The sequence below is a fragment of the Pristiophorus japonicus genome, chromosome 16 (genome assembly GCF_044704955.1).
Source record: "Pristiophorus japonicus isolate sPriJap1 chromosome 16, sPriJap1.hap1, whole genome shotgun sequence".
Taxonomy (NCBI): Eukaryota; Metazoa; Chordata; class Chondrichthyes; family Pristiophoridae; genus Pristiophorus; species Pristiophorus japonicus.
Genome location: NC_091992.1, coordinates 50,373,163 through 50,389,846, shown reverse-complemented (window position 1 = coordinate 50,389,846; position 16,684 = coordinate 50,373,163).

Here is a 16,684-nt window from a genome sequence, read left to right as displayed (position 1 = left end):
CCACATATGCAGCCTGCCATCAGGACATCAGTGTCGGTCGAGGTCAAGGTCACCGCGGCACTGTCTTTCTACGCGTCCGGTTCCTTTCGGGCCTCCGCGGTCGAGATTTGCCCTCTGTCTCACCATGCAATCCATTGCTGCATTAGACAGGTCACGGAGAAGGATGGACTTTATCAGCTTCCCCATGACCACGGAGGCTCAGATTGACAGGGCTGGAGCATTCTACCGCATTGCTAAGTTCCCCAGGGTGTAGGGAGCTATACAGTGCACTCATATCACCATGCGGCCACTTTCTCAGGCCCCGGAGCGTTTTCGTAACAGAAAAGGATTTCATTCCCTGAAGGTTCAACTAGTTGTTGACCACAACCAGATCATCATAGCAGTGAATGCCAACTGTCCGGGCACCTTCGACGAGGCTCACATACTGCGTGAGAGCACTGTCTCTGACATCTTTAAGAGTCAGTCACAAGGACAATGCTGGATGCTTGGTGATAACCGATATGGCCTAGCCACCTGGCTGATGACCCCACTGCGTGACACCCACATTGAGGCCGAGAAGCGATACAACGAGAGCCACAGAGACACATGCAATGTGGTCCAGAAAACAATAACTGTGCTTAAGCAACACTTCAGATGTCTGGACCACTCAGGAGGGGAGCTACAATACAACCCTGAGCAAGTAGCTAAATTCGTGGTCGTGTGCTCCATGCTGCACAATCTGGCTATCAGGAGGGGACAAGAATTACCAGAAGGGACTGATGGTCCACCTCAGGAGAGAAAGGAAGAGGAGGACGAGGGGCTGGATGCTGACCTAGGGCCAGACAATCAGGCTGGCCATGCAACCATGCCCACGCCCCCCTCTAGATCGCAGGAAAGGGCCCAGGGTGGCTACATAACTGCAAGATTCTTATATGAGGAGCTGATATCTGAACGATTTGCCTGAAAGAACATTGCTGTGAGTGACAATGCTGACACACTGCTGTGTGTGTGCAGCTCAGACATCAATGGTGCCCATCAACTTGGTGCCAGTTAAAATTTACGTTGATTGAAGTTAAGTTTTATTTAACCCTTTCATGTTAAGGAATCACCAGTGTGTAATGGTCCAGCTATCTGAGATAATGTGCAAAAAGCTTATGTTCAATAACATTTTTTTATAACAACATTGGTCTGAAATCATAAGTATCACGGGCAAAAATACCCAACCCCCGCCCACACCCCACTTTTTCCACCATTGACATCAATCACATGTTCAACATGTCCAGAAACACAGAATACAAAGGCAAAGCAGGAGCTTGGTCCCCTGCCCCCATACATTACAACAAATTGCATACACCCAGATGGAGATATAACACAGCCATCACCTGTGGACATGCATCTCACTTTCCTTCCCCCCTCCGCTTCTTCTCCCCACCTCTACTCCTTCCCCTCCTCACTCCACGGCGCCTGGCCGAGGAGCTCCTCAGGTGGTGCCTCACTGGGGGGGATGAAGGCAGAGGCAGTGGTTGCACGGGTACTGGAGCGGGGGGTGCCGAGGGGGCAACATTCTCTGATGCAGGATCTTGGTCCTTGCTCTAATATGTCATTCGTAGTGCTGGTGCAGAACCCAAGGGTGGAGTGCCGTGCTCTGGGACCACTGGGAGGCCTGTGCCAGCAGTGTTCTTGGCTATCGCATCCAGGGCCTCCGCCATCCGCGGAACGTACTCAGTCATGGTGGTCAGCTGTCGGGATATGCCCCCCAATGCTTCGATGAGCTGGTCACCAATGTCTCCAATCCTCCTGGACAACTGTACTATCTCTCCGCTCCCATGTGGCACTCGTGGACCAGACCTGCCGCGTCCACGAGGCCTCCGTGGGGTCGGCGCCGTCCTGGGGACAAATGGGGTGCCCTGTGGCGAGGTGCTTGGGGCCGGTACCTCCAGAGTGGAGGTGGGAATGACCGGAGGACCACTAGATGGCCTTGGGGTGAATGGCTTCTGGAGCATGGTGATGCAGGTTCCTCGAAGTCCGCGCTCTCATCCGTAGAGAACAGAACCAGCGGATTGACGGGTGAGAATCGGAGCTCCTGAGCACCAGATGTAGGATCGTCCGGAGATTCGGGGCCCGTGCCCCCACCTTCTGGCCTCTGTGGTCTTGCCAGGGGCCACGCTGCTGGCTGAGCTGCAAAACACAAATGAGGTTATTAGAGGAGAAGGGGGTGCTCACGTCACAAGCGCTACACACAGCATATGCACGACAAAAGCACCACTGCTATCAAAATCATCACAGATATCACATTTCATGACCATCAACACATTTGCATTGCAATAATTTTCATTAGGCCAGCATTATTTCTGGGACAATTTTAGAAATCATCTATTATATATGATTATATGATTGTTCGGATATGAGTGGCTGTGGCATGTATTGACTTTGCATCATGCAATGGTGTAAACTTCACTCACGTTATTATATATGTGAACTTGCATTTACTCTGTACAGCCACCAGAGGGCTCATCCCCTGGAGTCCCAAGGGATCCCATAATCCCTTGGGAGCACAGGTATTTAAGGAGGCCTCACAGGACGGAGAGGCACTCTGGAGATCTGCAATAAAAGACCAAGGTCACAATTTATTTTGAGCTCACAGTGTTCAGTCTGACTCTTTCTCCATACATAACAACTGGCGACGAGATACAGATAGTGAACCCAAAGATGCAGAGAACAGTGGGCATCCTGGAGAAATTCTCAGAGGGAGATGATTGGGAAACTTTTGTGGAGCGACTCGACCAATACTTTGTGGCCAACGAGCTAGATGGGGAAGAGAGCACTGCCAAACGAAGGGCGATCCTCCTCACCGTCTGTGGGGCACCAACGTATGGCCTCATGAAGAATCTGCTCACTCCAGCGAAATCCATGGAGAAATCATACGACGGTTTGTGCACATTGGTTTGAGAGCATTTGAATCCGAAGGAAAGCTTTCTGATGGCGAGGTACCGGTTCTACACCTTCAAAAGGTCTGAAGGCCAGGAAGTGGCGAGTTATGTTGACGAGTTAAGAAGCCTTGCAGGACATTGCGAATTTGAAGGACATTTGGAGCACACGCTCAGAGACTTTTTCGTACTCGGCATTGGCCACGAAATCATACTTCGCAAAATTTTGACTGTAGAGACCCCAACCTTGAGTAAAGCCATAGCGATATCCCAGGCGTTCATTGCCACCAGTGACAATATGAAGCAAATCTCTCAGCACACAAGTGCGACTACAAGTACTGTGAACAAAGTGACGTTGTTTTCGAATCGTAGTGTACAAGGCAGGTCATACATACCTGCAGCTGCACGTCCGCAGATGTCTCAGAGTCCACCATCAAGGGTGATGAATGCTAGGCCATTAACACCTTGTTGGCGCTGCGAGGGTGATCATCATTTCCATTCATGCCGATTCAAAGGGTACGCTTGCAAGGGCTGTGGAACAATGGGACACCTCCAACGAGTGTGCAGGTGAGCTGCATATCCTGCTTAACCTGCAAACCACCATGTTGCAGAGGAGGACAGATCCACGGAGGATCACGACGAACCAGAGCCTCAGACCGAGGAGGCAAAGATACATGGGGTGCGCACATTCACCACGAATTTTCCTCCGATAATGCTGAATGTTAAACTAAATGGACTCCTGGTGTCGATGGAGCTGGACACGGGCGCGAGCCAGTCCATCATGGGCAAAAAGACTTTCGAAAGATTGTGGTGCAACAAGGCTTCAAAGCCAGTCTTAACTCCAGTTCACACGAAATTAAGAACTTACACTAAAGAACTGATTCCTGTAATCGGCAGTGCTACCGTAAAGGTCTCCCACGATGGAGCGGTGCACAAGCTACCACACTGGGTGGTACCGGGCAATGGTACCACGCTGCTCGGCAGGAGCTGGCTGGGAAAGATACCCTGGAACTGGGACGACGAACTGGCTATCGCCCGCTGTCGACACTGAAGTCGGTCCCGCACACCGTGGTCTTCCAGGACAACATCTTGGTCACAGGTCGGAACACAGTCGAGCATCTGCAGCACCTGGAGGAAGTTCTTAGTCGACTCAACCGCGTGGGGCTCAGGTTAAAACGCTCGAAGTGCGTTTTCTTGGCGCCTGAAGTGGAGTTCTTGGGAAGAAGGATTGCGGCGGACGGCATCAGGCCCACCAACACGAAGACGGAGGCAATTGAGAACGCACCGAGGCCACAGAACATAATGGAGCTGTGGTCGTTTCTGGGACTCCTGAACTACTTTGGTAACTTCTTACCGGGTCTTAGCACACTGTTAGAGCCACTGCATGTTTTACTATGGAAAGGGGACGAATAGGTTTGGGGCAAAAGCCAAGAAAATGCCTTTATAAAAGCGAGAAAATTGTTATGCTCAAACAAATTGCTTGTGTTGTATGATGCATGTAAGTGTTTGGTACTAGCATGTGATGTGTCGTCGTATGGCGTTGGGTGTGTATTGCAACAAGCTAATGATTTCGGGAAACTACAAACGGTTGCTTATGCATCCAGGAGTCTGTCTAAGGCTGAGAGAGCCTACAGCATGATTGAGAAAGAAGCGTTAGCGTGTGTCTATGGGGTAAAGAAAATGCATCAATACCTGTTTGGGCTAAAATTCGAATTGGAAACTGACCATAAGCCCCTCATATTCCTGTTTTCCGAGAGTAAAGGGATAAATACCAACGCATCGACCCGCATCCAGAGATGGGCGCTCACGTTGTCTGCTTACAACTACGCCATCCGCCATAGGCCAGGCACAGAAAACTGCGCCGATGCTCTCAGTAGGCTGCCATTGCCCACCATGGGGATGGAAATGACGCAGCCTGCAGATCTAGCCATGGTTATGGAAGCATTTGAGAGTGAGCAATCACCTGTCACTGCCCGGCAGCTCAAAACCTAAACAAGCCAGGACCCCATATTATCTCTAGTCAAAAGCTATGTGCTTCAAGGGAGCTGGTCCAGTGTCCCAGTGGAAATGCAGGAAGAGATTAAGCCGTTCCAGTGGCGCAAAAATGAAATGTCTATACAAGCAGACTGCCTTCTGTGGGGCAGTCGAGTAGTGGTCCCCAAAAAGGGCAGAGACACCTTCATCAATGACTTCCACAGTACACACCCAGGCATCGTAATGATGAAAGCAATAGCCAGATCCCACGTGTGGTGGCCCGGTATCGATGCGGACTTAGAGTCCTGCGTTCACAGATGTAATACATGCTCGCTGTTAAGCCTCTCTCAGCCAGGGAGGCACCATTAAGGTTATGGTCTTGGCCCTCCAAACCGTGGCCTAGGGTACACGTCGACTATGCAGAGCCGTTCTTGGGTAAAATGTTCCTTGTGGTTATAGAGCGTATTCCAAGTGAATTGAATGGATAATGTCCACTAGCACGTCTTCTGCCACTACTGAAAGCCTGCAGGCCATGTTTGCCATTCATGGCTTTCCCGATGTCATGGTGAGCGACAATGGGCCATGTTTTACCAGTGCTGAGTTCAAAGAATTCATGAACCGTAACGGGATCAAACATGTCACATCTGCCCTGTTTAAACCAGCATCCAATGGTCAGGCAGAGAGAGCAGTGCAAACCATCAAGCAAAGCTTGAAGAGGGTAACTGAAGGCTCGCTGCAGACTCGCCTCTCCTGAGTCCTGCTTAACTACTGCACGAGACCACACTCACTCACTGGGATCCCACCTGCTGAACTGCTCATGAAAAGAGCACTTAAAACAAGGTTCTCGTTAGTTCACCCTGATCTACATGAACAGGTAGAGAGCAGGCGGCTTCAACAAAATACATACCATGATAGCGCAAATGTGTACGCGAGATTGAAATCAATGATCCTGTATTTGTATTGAATTATGGACAAGGTCCCAAGTGGCTTCCCGGCACTGCCGTGGCCAAAGAGAGGAGCAGGGTGTTTCAGGTCAAACTTTCAAATGGACTCATTCACCGGAAACACTTGGACCAAATCAAACTCAGATTTACGGACTATCCTGAGCAACACACCATGGACCCTACCTTTTTTGATCCCCCAACACACACGCCAGTGGCAACCGGCACCACAGTTGACCACGAAGCAGAACCCATCATCCACAGCAGCCCAGCAGGACCCAACACACCAGGCAGCCCAGCAAGGCTTGCTACACAGCAGTCCAACGAGGGCCCAACAAATGATTCAACAACACCAGCTTTCACACCGAGATGATCAACCGGGGCAAGAAGGGCCCAGATCGACTCACATTGTAAATAGTTACACTATTGACTTTGGGGGGGCGGGGGGGGAGTGTTGTTATATATGTGAACTTGTATTTACTCTGTACAGCCACCTGAGAGCTCATCCCCTGGAGTCCCAAGGGAGCCCATAATCCCTTGGGAGCGCAGGTATTTAAGGAGGCCTCACAGGTTGGAGAGGCACTCTGGAGACCTGCAATAAAAGACCAAGGTCACACTTTACTTTGAGCTCACAGTGTTCAGTCTGACTTTTTCTCCATACATAACACACGTGGCATCACTTCAGGGTCTGCAGATGTGTCCGTGGCTGTCTAGGGGTGCTTCCCCACGAGTGCGAGCACTCGCTCCTCCATCTGTGATGTCGCTGGGGAATGTGGCCCCCCACCCATTCGCCTCTGCACGGACCTCATGGTCAATAGCTTCTTCTGTAAAAGGTGACAGGACGACATGGCATGAGATCATTGCATGATATCATTGCTAGGTACTGTCACAGAGACTGATACAACACATAACCGACAGAGGTAATCATGATTATTATGATAATTATCATTCTTTACCTAAAGACGTAATAGCGTGATCGCAGGCTTTGAGTAAAACATTCCCGGTAAAAGTGCAAGACCGCACAGCTGCTGATAATCACTCATGATTGTTACAAATCAAATTATCAAATACATAAGTACATGTGAATCAATGTAATACTTACTCTTGCGGATCCCACAAGGTTGTTCCATCGTTTGTGGCATTGGTTGCCCTCATGCACTTCGTTGGTCACCGACGAGACCACCTCTGCTATCTCAGTCCATATCTTCTGGTAGGCCTTTGGGGTGGGCTTCCCACGTCATCCTTATGTCAAATCACTCCAGCGTAACTCGACCTCCTGCAGGAAAGAGGCATTTGCCTCGTCTGAGAAACTCCTCGCTCTTTTGCGCCCTCCAATGTGTTCCTCTCCCAGCTCACTGCTCTCGCCAGCGTCAGTCTCCACAGCATTCTGTGATGGCTCCTCCCCTCCCTCCATTATAGGCCAAATTCGGACAAATATGTGGCCGGCAACAGCTAATTTTTGTTTTCCTATCTGCTCTAAAGCTCTAAACTCTCCCTCCTTCCTTCCAAAGCAACCACACCACACCCACACACGCCTTCAGTCCCTCTCAGCTCCCCCTCTCTCTGTCTCCTCTTCTGCGCATGTCATGATGACCCTTGACCTCCTGAATTGCGGGAATTGAGCATTGCCATGCCGTTGCTAAGGACGGCAACACTTTACGGCAGAAGGTCAGCGAGATTTAACACTACCGCCCATTTCATATCGCTCGCGGTAATGCCCAATTTCAAAAATGGAGACTAGGCGCTTTGAGCATGGGCAAGAAGCCGGTGATCTGAAAACCCATTTTTACCGCCCACGCTGGAAATAATGCCCATTTTTGGGCGATAAACACAAAAATGTAAAGTGTAGTATGAGTGGAAATATCCTCTCTGCATCCGCCTTGTCGAGCCGCCTCATTATTTTATATGTTTCGATAAGATCACCTCTCATTCTTCTGAACTCCAATGTGTATAGGCCCAACCTACTGAACCTATCCTCATAAGTCAAACCCCCTCATCTCCGAAATCAACCTAGTGAACCTTCTCCGAACAGCCTCCAATGCAAGTATATCCTTCTTGAAATACGGAGACCAAAACTGCACGCAGTATTCCAAGTTTGGCCTCACCAATACCCTGTATAGTTGTAGCAGGATTTCCCTGCTTTTATACTCTAACCCCTTTGCAATAAAGGCCAACATTCCATTTGCCTTCCTGATTACCTGCATACTAATTTTGTGTGTTTCATGCACAAGGACCGCCAGGTCTCTCTGTACTACAGCACTTTGCAATTTTTCGCCATTTAAATTATAATTTGCTTTTCTATTCTTTCTGCCAAAGTGGATAACCTCACATTTTCCCACATTATACTCCATCTGCCAAATTTTTGCCCACCAGTAGCCTTTACAGATTTTTTGTGTCCTCCTCACAACTTGCCCCTGACACACACCAGTGCTTTGTTGTGGAGACTGGTATCACTTTATAAAGACCAATTGTTCCATGTGCATGCCGGGCAGTCGGCTTCATAGCGTTCTGACTGCAAAAGGGAGTTGTCAATGCCTGATTCCGCGGTGTGCGCTCAGGATCTTGTGGTTTCAGAAGGCTGATCTCACCCTGAGGCAATCACAACCGGTGACCTTAATAAATGTGGCACGTTGCCCAGGGAGCAGCATGGAGGCCACTACAAGGTACAGCGTGAGCTGGTGCAGGAGGGCGACAGCGGCGAAGAGTGATGTCAGCAAGGTCAGGTGGGTGATTGGAGTGTGGGCAGATGTAGCAGGGGAGGCGAGATCAGGGAGGAGGAGCTGTGGGAGACTGTGGAGGGATGTGATCGGGGCCCAGGGAAGGCGTGAGTTCGGGGCCAGGGGCCCAGAGGCAGCATGGCCAGCCCACACTGCGATAGTGTGTGCACTGGGTCTGTGCAGCAGAGCAGGTCTCCAGTCGTCTTGGGTAATCTTTGCCACTGGACCAAGTGGTGGCTGGTGTGCAACGGCCACCACACGTTAAAAAAAATCCACGCACAGGCATCTTCCACCCTTCAACACGTAGTTCAGGTTCTTCATTCGAAACACCTGTGAACTCATCCTTTTTTTGGCGTGGAAGCAAGTCATCCTCGTTTCAAGGGACTGCATATGATGATGATTGGGAATGCAGCAAAAAATTGGGGAGGGGAGATGATCAAAACTGTGCTGCAGCCACAAGTTTTTCATCAGTTGCTGCTTGCGTGAAACAGAAAAAGGAGAAAAACCGAGTCAAGATATGGAGAGGGGCAAAGGCTAATTATAGAGGGGAGGGACAGAAAGGAGACAATGCAAGAAATAGGCTGAATAACGAGCCACTGGAAGGGACAAAGGAAACAGAAGAGATGACAGCAGTTGACATATAATAGCGATGGTGCCATTTATCATGTGATGATCTACCAGAGATGTATATTATACTGTTATCTTCCTATTTCAACTAATAGGGCCTTGGATACTTTCAATTCATGGGTTAACTATTGTTTCCAACATGACACTGAAATATCCAAACCCCTGCCCCCAAACATTATTTATACTTCAGGGAATCTCCTCTCACTACTGACGCTTCTCGTTATTTTAGATTTGTTTCCTATTGTCACTCCTACAAGTTTCCACACATGATTTACCAGTTGAACACATACATCTAGGCTGACACTCTCAGTGCAGTGCTGAGGAAGTGCTGCACTGTCAGAGGTGCCATCTTTCAGATGAGACATTAAACCGAGGCCCCGTCTGCCCTCTCAGGTAAAAAATCCCATGGCACTATTTCGAAGAAAAGCAGGGGAGTTCTCCCTGTCTAATATTTATCCCTCAATAAACATAAACAACAAAACAGATTATCTGGTCATTATCACATTGCTGTTTGTGGGAGCTTGCTGTGCACAAATTGGCTGCCGCATTTCCCACATTACAGCAGTGACTACACTCCAAAAGTACTTAATTGGCGGTAAAGTGCTTTGAGACGTCCGGTGGTTGTGAAAGGCGCAATATAAATGCAAGTTTTTCCTTCTTTGCTCCAAAACATAATCCATTCTGATTGGAATATATCCTGAAATAGATAAATCCATTTTTGGAGTTTGAACTCTTTCCCAACATAAGAATATAAGAATTAGGAGCAGGAGTAAGCCATTTTCGGCCCCTCGAGCCTGCTCCGCCATTCAATAAGATCATGGCTGATCTTCTACCTCAACTCCACTTTCCTGCACTGTCCCCATATCCCTTGATCCCCTTAATATTCAAAAATCTATCGATCTCTGTCTTGAATATAATCAAAGACTGAGCCTCCACAGCCCTCTGAGGTAGAGAATTCCAAAGATTCACCACCCTCTGAGTGAAGAAGTTTCTCCTCATCTCAGTCCTAAATGGCCGACCCCTTATTCTGAGACTGTGACCCCTGGTTCTAGACTCCCAGCCAGAGGAAACATCCTCCCTGCATCTATCCTGTCAAGCCCTGTAATAATTTTGTATGTTTCAATGAGATCACCTCTCATTCTTCTAAACTCTAGAGAATATCTACCTCGTGCAGTGTTGGGGTTTTACTAAGGTGGTGGCAGGTAGCACGCTGCGGGATGGAGTCGAGAACACTCGAGTCAAAGGCAGAGTCTCGATTGAAGAGATCTTTGAAGTGCTCCTTCCAGCGAGCCGTGACTGCCTCGGTGTCCTTGATGTGTGTTTCCCCGTTCTTGGCCAGCAGTGGGGTGGGGCCTTGGGTGTTTGTACGTAGGTGGCTTTGACTGCGATGAAGAATTCTCGCACATCATGGCTGTCGGCCAGCTACTGTATCTCCTGAGTTTTCCACCTGTTCTTTAGGTCCCGGGTTTTTTATTGGACCTCAGCCTTGAGCCGTCAGTAATGCTGCTTTGCTGCTCCCGAGTTGGGTTGTTGTTTAAGGCTCAGAAATGCTCTGCGCTTGCGATCTATTCGCTCTTGGATCTCCTGATCAGTCTTATCAAACTAGTCCTGGTGTTTCATGGTTGAGTGACTAAGTGTCTCTTCACAGGCACTGGTTATGGAGGCCTGGAGGGCAGACCATGTGCTGTGGGCATTCTGCGTCTTGGGGTCATCAAGGAACGCCAGGTTAGCTGTGAGGCGCTGACTGTATAGAGCTCTCTTAGCTGGGTCTTTAAGTGCCCCGGCATTAACTTTTTTGCGACACTGCTTCTGCTGCCTCCTCCGCTTTGGGACTATGTTGATGTCGATGATGGATCGGATTAGGCGGTGGTCCGTCCAGCAGTCGTCAGCTAGTGTCATGGTGCGGGTGATGCGCACATCCTTGCGATCCCTGGCTCGGACAATGACATAGTCGAGCAGATGCCAATGTTTGGAGCGAGGATGTTGCCACGATGCCTTGTATTTGTCCAACTGGCGGAACAAGACATTGGTGATGACAAGTTAATGTTCTAGACATTTTGTGAGGAGTAGGGTACCGCTGGGGTTGGCTTTCCCTATCCCCTCTCTGCTAATCACGCCTCCCCAGAGGGCTGTGTCTTTGCCGACCCTGGCGTTGAACGACCCTGGCGTCGAACGACCCTGGCGTTGAAGTCACCGAGGAGGATCAGTTTGTTGTCCTCGGGGACGCGCGACAGAGATTTTTCGAGGTTGGAGTAAAAACCCACTTTGGTCTCATCTGTTGCATCGAGTGTTGGGGCGTACGCACTCATGACTGTGGCGCATTGGTTCTGGGATAGGGTGAGTCGGAGTCATGAGGCGTTCGTTAACCCCACAGGGGGAGTCTTTGAGGCGGTCGACCAGTTCGTTTTTGATGGCGAAGCTGACTCCCTGGGGGGCGTTCTTCCTCTGGTTTCCCTTTCCAGAAGAAGGTGTAACCTCCACCTTGTTCCTTGAGCTGGCCTTCCCCTCCCCACCGGATCTCGCTTAGGGCGGCGATGTCGATATCAAAGCATCTATGTTCCCGGGCAACTACGGCGGTGCGGCGTTCCGGCCTGTCGCTGTTTGAGTTGTCCATGAGGGTCCTGATGTCCCGAACTTCATGTTAGAGGAGTGGAAGATGCCTGTGTGTGAGTTATTTTAACGTGGGGTGGGCGTTGTATACCGGCTACCACACAGGCTTAGCTGAGCAAGGTCTTGATCCAGTGGCAAGGAGGTCCAAGACGACTGGAGACCAGGCACTGCTATATGGGCCTAGTTGCCTACAGCAAGATGTTGGCCGCAGGCTCGGCGTTGAGTAGCGCGCTTGATGGTAGGTGGTCTGAGGCTTGGTTGGGGGCAGGCATTGGGAGGGTCAGTGCCCACTGGGGTTCAGAGTGGGAGGTCAGGGGGGTCACAGCCATGGTACTCACCACGTGTTGGAGGAGGAGAAAAGGCCACGTCACCAGTGGGGAAGGAGAGCTCCGGTCGTCGCTGAAGGAGGATGGGAGGCCAATCGCCGTCGTAGAAGAGGAGGACCCGGTCGCTGTTGAGGAGGAGGTCACCTGCGGGGAAGGAGAGGCCCAGCCATCGTCGAGGAGGCCCGGAAGCCGTCATGGAGGAGAGGCCCATCTGCTGCCGCTGTGGGGGCAGGGGGGACCCGATCGCCGCTGGAGGGGTGAAGGCCCGATCGCCGCTGGAGGACTGGAGGCCTGATCGCCTGGTCGGAGGCTCACCTGGCTCAGCGGGCATCGTCAGGGATCAAGATATTGGGTGAGTCGACGCTGAGGAGGAGGCCACCGAAGTGGGGGAAGAGGTCCAGGTTGCCGCCGCAGGAAGCTCGGTCATTGTCGCCGATGGGTGGTGTGGTGGAAAGCCTGAGGTAGGCCAGAACTTGTGGGATTCGCAGGGTTGGGTTTAAAGTAAGGGTTTAAGTGTTTAAGACCCCCTATTGGGGCTAGGGGAAGTTTAGACAGTGGGAGGGGGGAGTTGAGGGTGGAAAGTTACCGGATGGTAGAAGATGGGAGTTGTTTAGCATGGGAGCTCCCTAAGAAGCTGCCATCCCGGCGGCCATCTTACTGGGGATTACATGGGAGGCAACATACCATCCTGGAGTCATGTCAGTGGCCGCAGAAATGTCTGTCTGCTCCCGACTATTGAATCCCCTACCACTTTAGCTCTTCCATTCTTCTTCCTCCCCTCTGTGCAGCTAAGCCATCCGTGGTGCTGTGGACTTGGCTCTGGCTGCACTCCCCAGAGGCACCATCGCCCTCACCAGTACTCAGAAGAGAATACCGGTTGGAGAGTGAGATGAATTCAGGGAACTCCTGCACTACCTGCCTGCCCCTCCTCTTCTATTTGACGGTCACCCACTCCCTCTCTGGCTGCACACTCTTAAGCTGTGGGGTGACCACCTCTGCCAGCCACGTAGCTCTCAGCCTCGTGGATGCACCGTAGTGACTCCAGCTGCCGCTCAAGCTCCGAAACGTGGAGCTCGAGTTGCTGCAGCTGGAGACACCTCCTGCACATGTGGTTGTCCAGGACTTGCCACATGCCACAGGATGTGCACTCCATGGGACTGAGCTGTGCTGCCATGCTTCTAGTTACACTCGGAACTATGGAGCAGAAATAAACTTTAAAACTTAGCAAAACACACCCAGCAGCTACTGAGCAATCAGCTGATTAATTAATTAGTTTTTTTAGATTAGAAATATCATTCTCTATGTTTACTTTACTAATTATGGCTCCTAACTTACGCCAACACCCAAGGTTTAAAAAAAGAGAGAAATAGCAAAATACTCACCAACTAACCAGCCAATCACTTTCCTGCTTGGCTGTGACATCGCACTTTGAATTTTTTTACTTTTTACTTCTACAGGTCCGTTTGGCGCTGCTGCAGATAGCTGCTCCGAACTCCGGCTCCCGCTCTGTGCTGCTGCCTTTTGTAACCCCGCTCTGGTGAGGTCTCGTGATGCTTGGTCGCTCCTCCGAACTCTAGCCTCCTTTAAGACGCTCCTTCAAACAAACCTATTGGACCAAGCTTTTGGTCACATGCCCCAATATCTCTTTATGTGGCTCGAAGTTATATTTATGCTCCTGTGAAGTGCCTTGGGAAGTTTTACTACATTAAAGGTGCTATATAAATGCAATTTGTTGTTTAACAATTAACCCCTGATATAATATAATGCTCACTGGAGAATATATGCAATGCCCTCCATGTTCCTTTATCATTTCTAAGGATGAAAATAAAATATCACCAGAACAATGGGCACAGACTAAAACTAGGTCAAATTTATTTTCAAATACAAAAATATAGAGAAGCAAAAAGACACAGCAAGGGACTAAAAAAGCACAAAACTTAAACACATTAGAACTGGAATTAGTTCAAAAGGCATTACATAATCTTTTTCAATAAAACACTTCTAATGGCAACCAACAGTTTATTTGATTGAAATTGCTTTTTAACTTTTATGGATTTTCAGTATTATATATTTCATATGGATAATTTTCCATGAGGATATGGAATTCATTGCTCTTATGCCAGCAATAAAGACTACTGGAGAAATACTCTGTCTTATACGCTTTAGGCTTTTGGAAAACAATTCTTTCAATACTCATGATCAAAAGCACAGTACAGAGGAATTATTGCATTAGGAATGCTAATAAATAATTCATCACATGTCGCCTGGATTTCCTGATGACTTATCAATCTGTATTTCAACCTAGGTCAAAATCACTTTACCTAAACCAGTTTCCAGATCAATCAATCTTGCTCGGTTACCACACACTGCCAGTCTCCGCGTCTCTATTTCAAGCATTACAAAACGAGAGCCATCTCCATTTTGACCGCAGCTTTTAGAAATAAAATATAAAGACAGAACTCTCTCTATTTGTCACATCAATTCCTCAACATGGGGGGACATTTAACATTTTCTGGAATCATCTAATCTTTCTCAAAACATTAATATTAATTGGAATAAATTTATGTTTTTTACTTTTGGGGAGAGTTTTCACTTTTATGCATTGAGAGTGCATTAAATGAGCAAACTTTTTCTCCTTGTCGGTACTATTGCAAGAATGTACTACTTTATGTAGCCTACATTGTGCAAGAAAGATGCACACTTAGGAAGCACCTGAAGTAAAGTTTCTGAATCATGTGTCAATCATCCAACTGGGCAGGTGATTGGTCAAAAGAAAGCACCATGAGCCAACTAACTATGTCTAATGACTGTCCTTCTTGGAGAAGACCAAGGTAAGTGAGATTTGTCTGGGGTTGAGATAAGGAGACACGTCTCGTGTTGTAAATTCAGACCCAAGTCAGACCCTGTAATTTGAGTCAAACAATATCTTCTATTTTTTTTCTTACAATGGGTAAGACCCTCTGTGTTTATCTGTACTGAATTTCACTTGTACAGATTGTCTCGGTCCTTGAATACTATGGTCCCTTCCTTTGCACTGTGCTTCTGAATCTAAGTTTACGTAGAACAGAAATGTGAGCATTCAACCTCCTTTCTTCCATGGTTCAAAACAAAAGATTTCGAGTAAGCACAAGACACTTTATAATGCAGTATACGGAACAAACATTATTGATATACAGCACAGTGATCAGCCTAACTGCATACAGAGAGAGTAGCTTTTTGGTTTCTGTATCTTTCGATCTCCCTGAAAATCTGTTGAAAACTATGTTCCTTTATACATTGTATTTTGCCGACATCAAAGGTACCGGTCACAGATAAGATCTCAGGATGTATCTATTCCTGTATCCTTTGAAGACAAACTATTCATGTAACCAGTTGCAGTTGTTTAAGCGAAAGCTACTTCCTTCAATCAGGACTTACTGATGTATCTGTTGTAGTCAGGCCTGCAGGAAGAACGCATATAACTTAAATTAAGCCGACAGCTAAAGGGTTAACAAGCTGCCAGCAGGAACGTAATGCAGGAAGAGATTACTCAGAGATACAGACACGATTGATTGACTTTATCAGACTGCACAATGACATGTGTTTATTCAAATCTAAAGGACTACTTGTCAATTGACCTTCCCTGGTGAGGCTGTTGGCAAGACAGGACAGGCAATGACCACGGCCACACCAAGTCTGCAGTGGTCACCTCACCCTTTTGAAATATTAATGTCAACCTTGTTGCTGGAGTGAAAAACTCATTCTTCAACCTTTCAACTGTTGATAGATACGAAACCTCTACCCATAAAAACACGTTGTGTGTTATGTATTTAGCCCCTTGCACCCTGTATTACATCACCACCAGAGGGCCTACCTGTTGGAGTCCCAAGGGATCCCAGCATCCCTTGGGAGCATAGTATATAAGTATGCCACCCACGAGGTACCTGCACTCTGGAGTCTTATTAAAGGAACTAAGGTCACACTTGCTCATTGTTCACAGTACTCAGTCCCATCCTTTATTATGAACGCATCAATTGGCGATGAGGTAACGAACAACCCCACAAAAATGCAAAGAACAGTTGGTATTCTGGAAAAGTTCTCAGAAGGGGACGACTGGGAGGCCTTCGTGGAGAGACTTTACCAATACTTTGTGGCCAATGAGCTGGAAGGGGACGAGAACGCTGCCAAACGAAGGGGGATCATCCTTACTGTCTGTGGGGCAACATCCTATGGCCTCATGAAGAACCTTCTGGCTCCGGTGAAACCAACAGCAAAACCCTATGAAGAATTGTGTATGGTGGTCCGGGAGCACCTAAATCCTAAGAAAAGCATTTGATGGCGAGATATCAGTGCCAACGGTCAGAAGGCCAGGATGTGGCGAGCTATGTCGCCGAACTAAGGCGCGTCGCAGGACATTGCGAATTTGAGGGATTCCTCGAACAAATGCTTAGAGACTTTTTTGTAATGGGCATTGGCCATGAGCTAATCCTTTGCAAACTGTTGACTGTTGAAACTCTGAATCTAAGCAAGGTCATAACGATAGCCCAGGCATTTATGTCCACCAGCGATAACACCAAACAGATTTCGCAGAGTAAAGAGGTTTC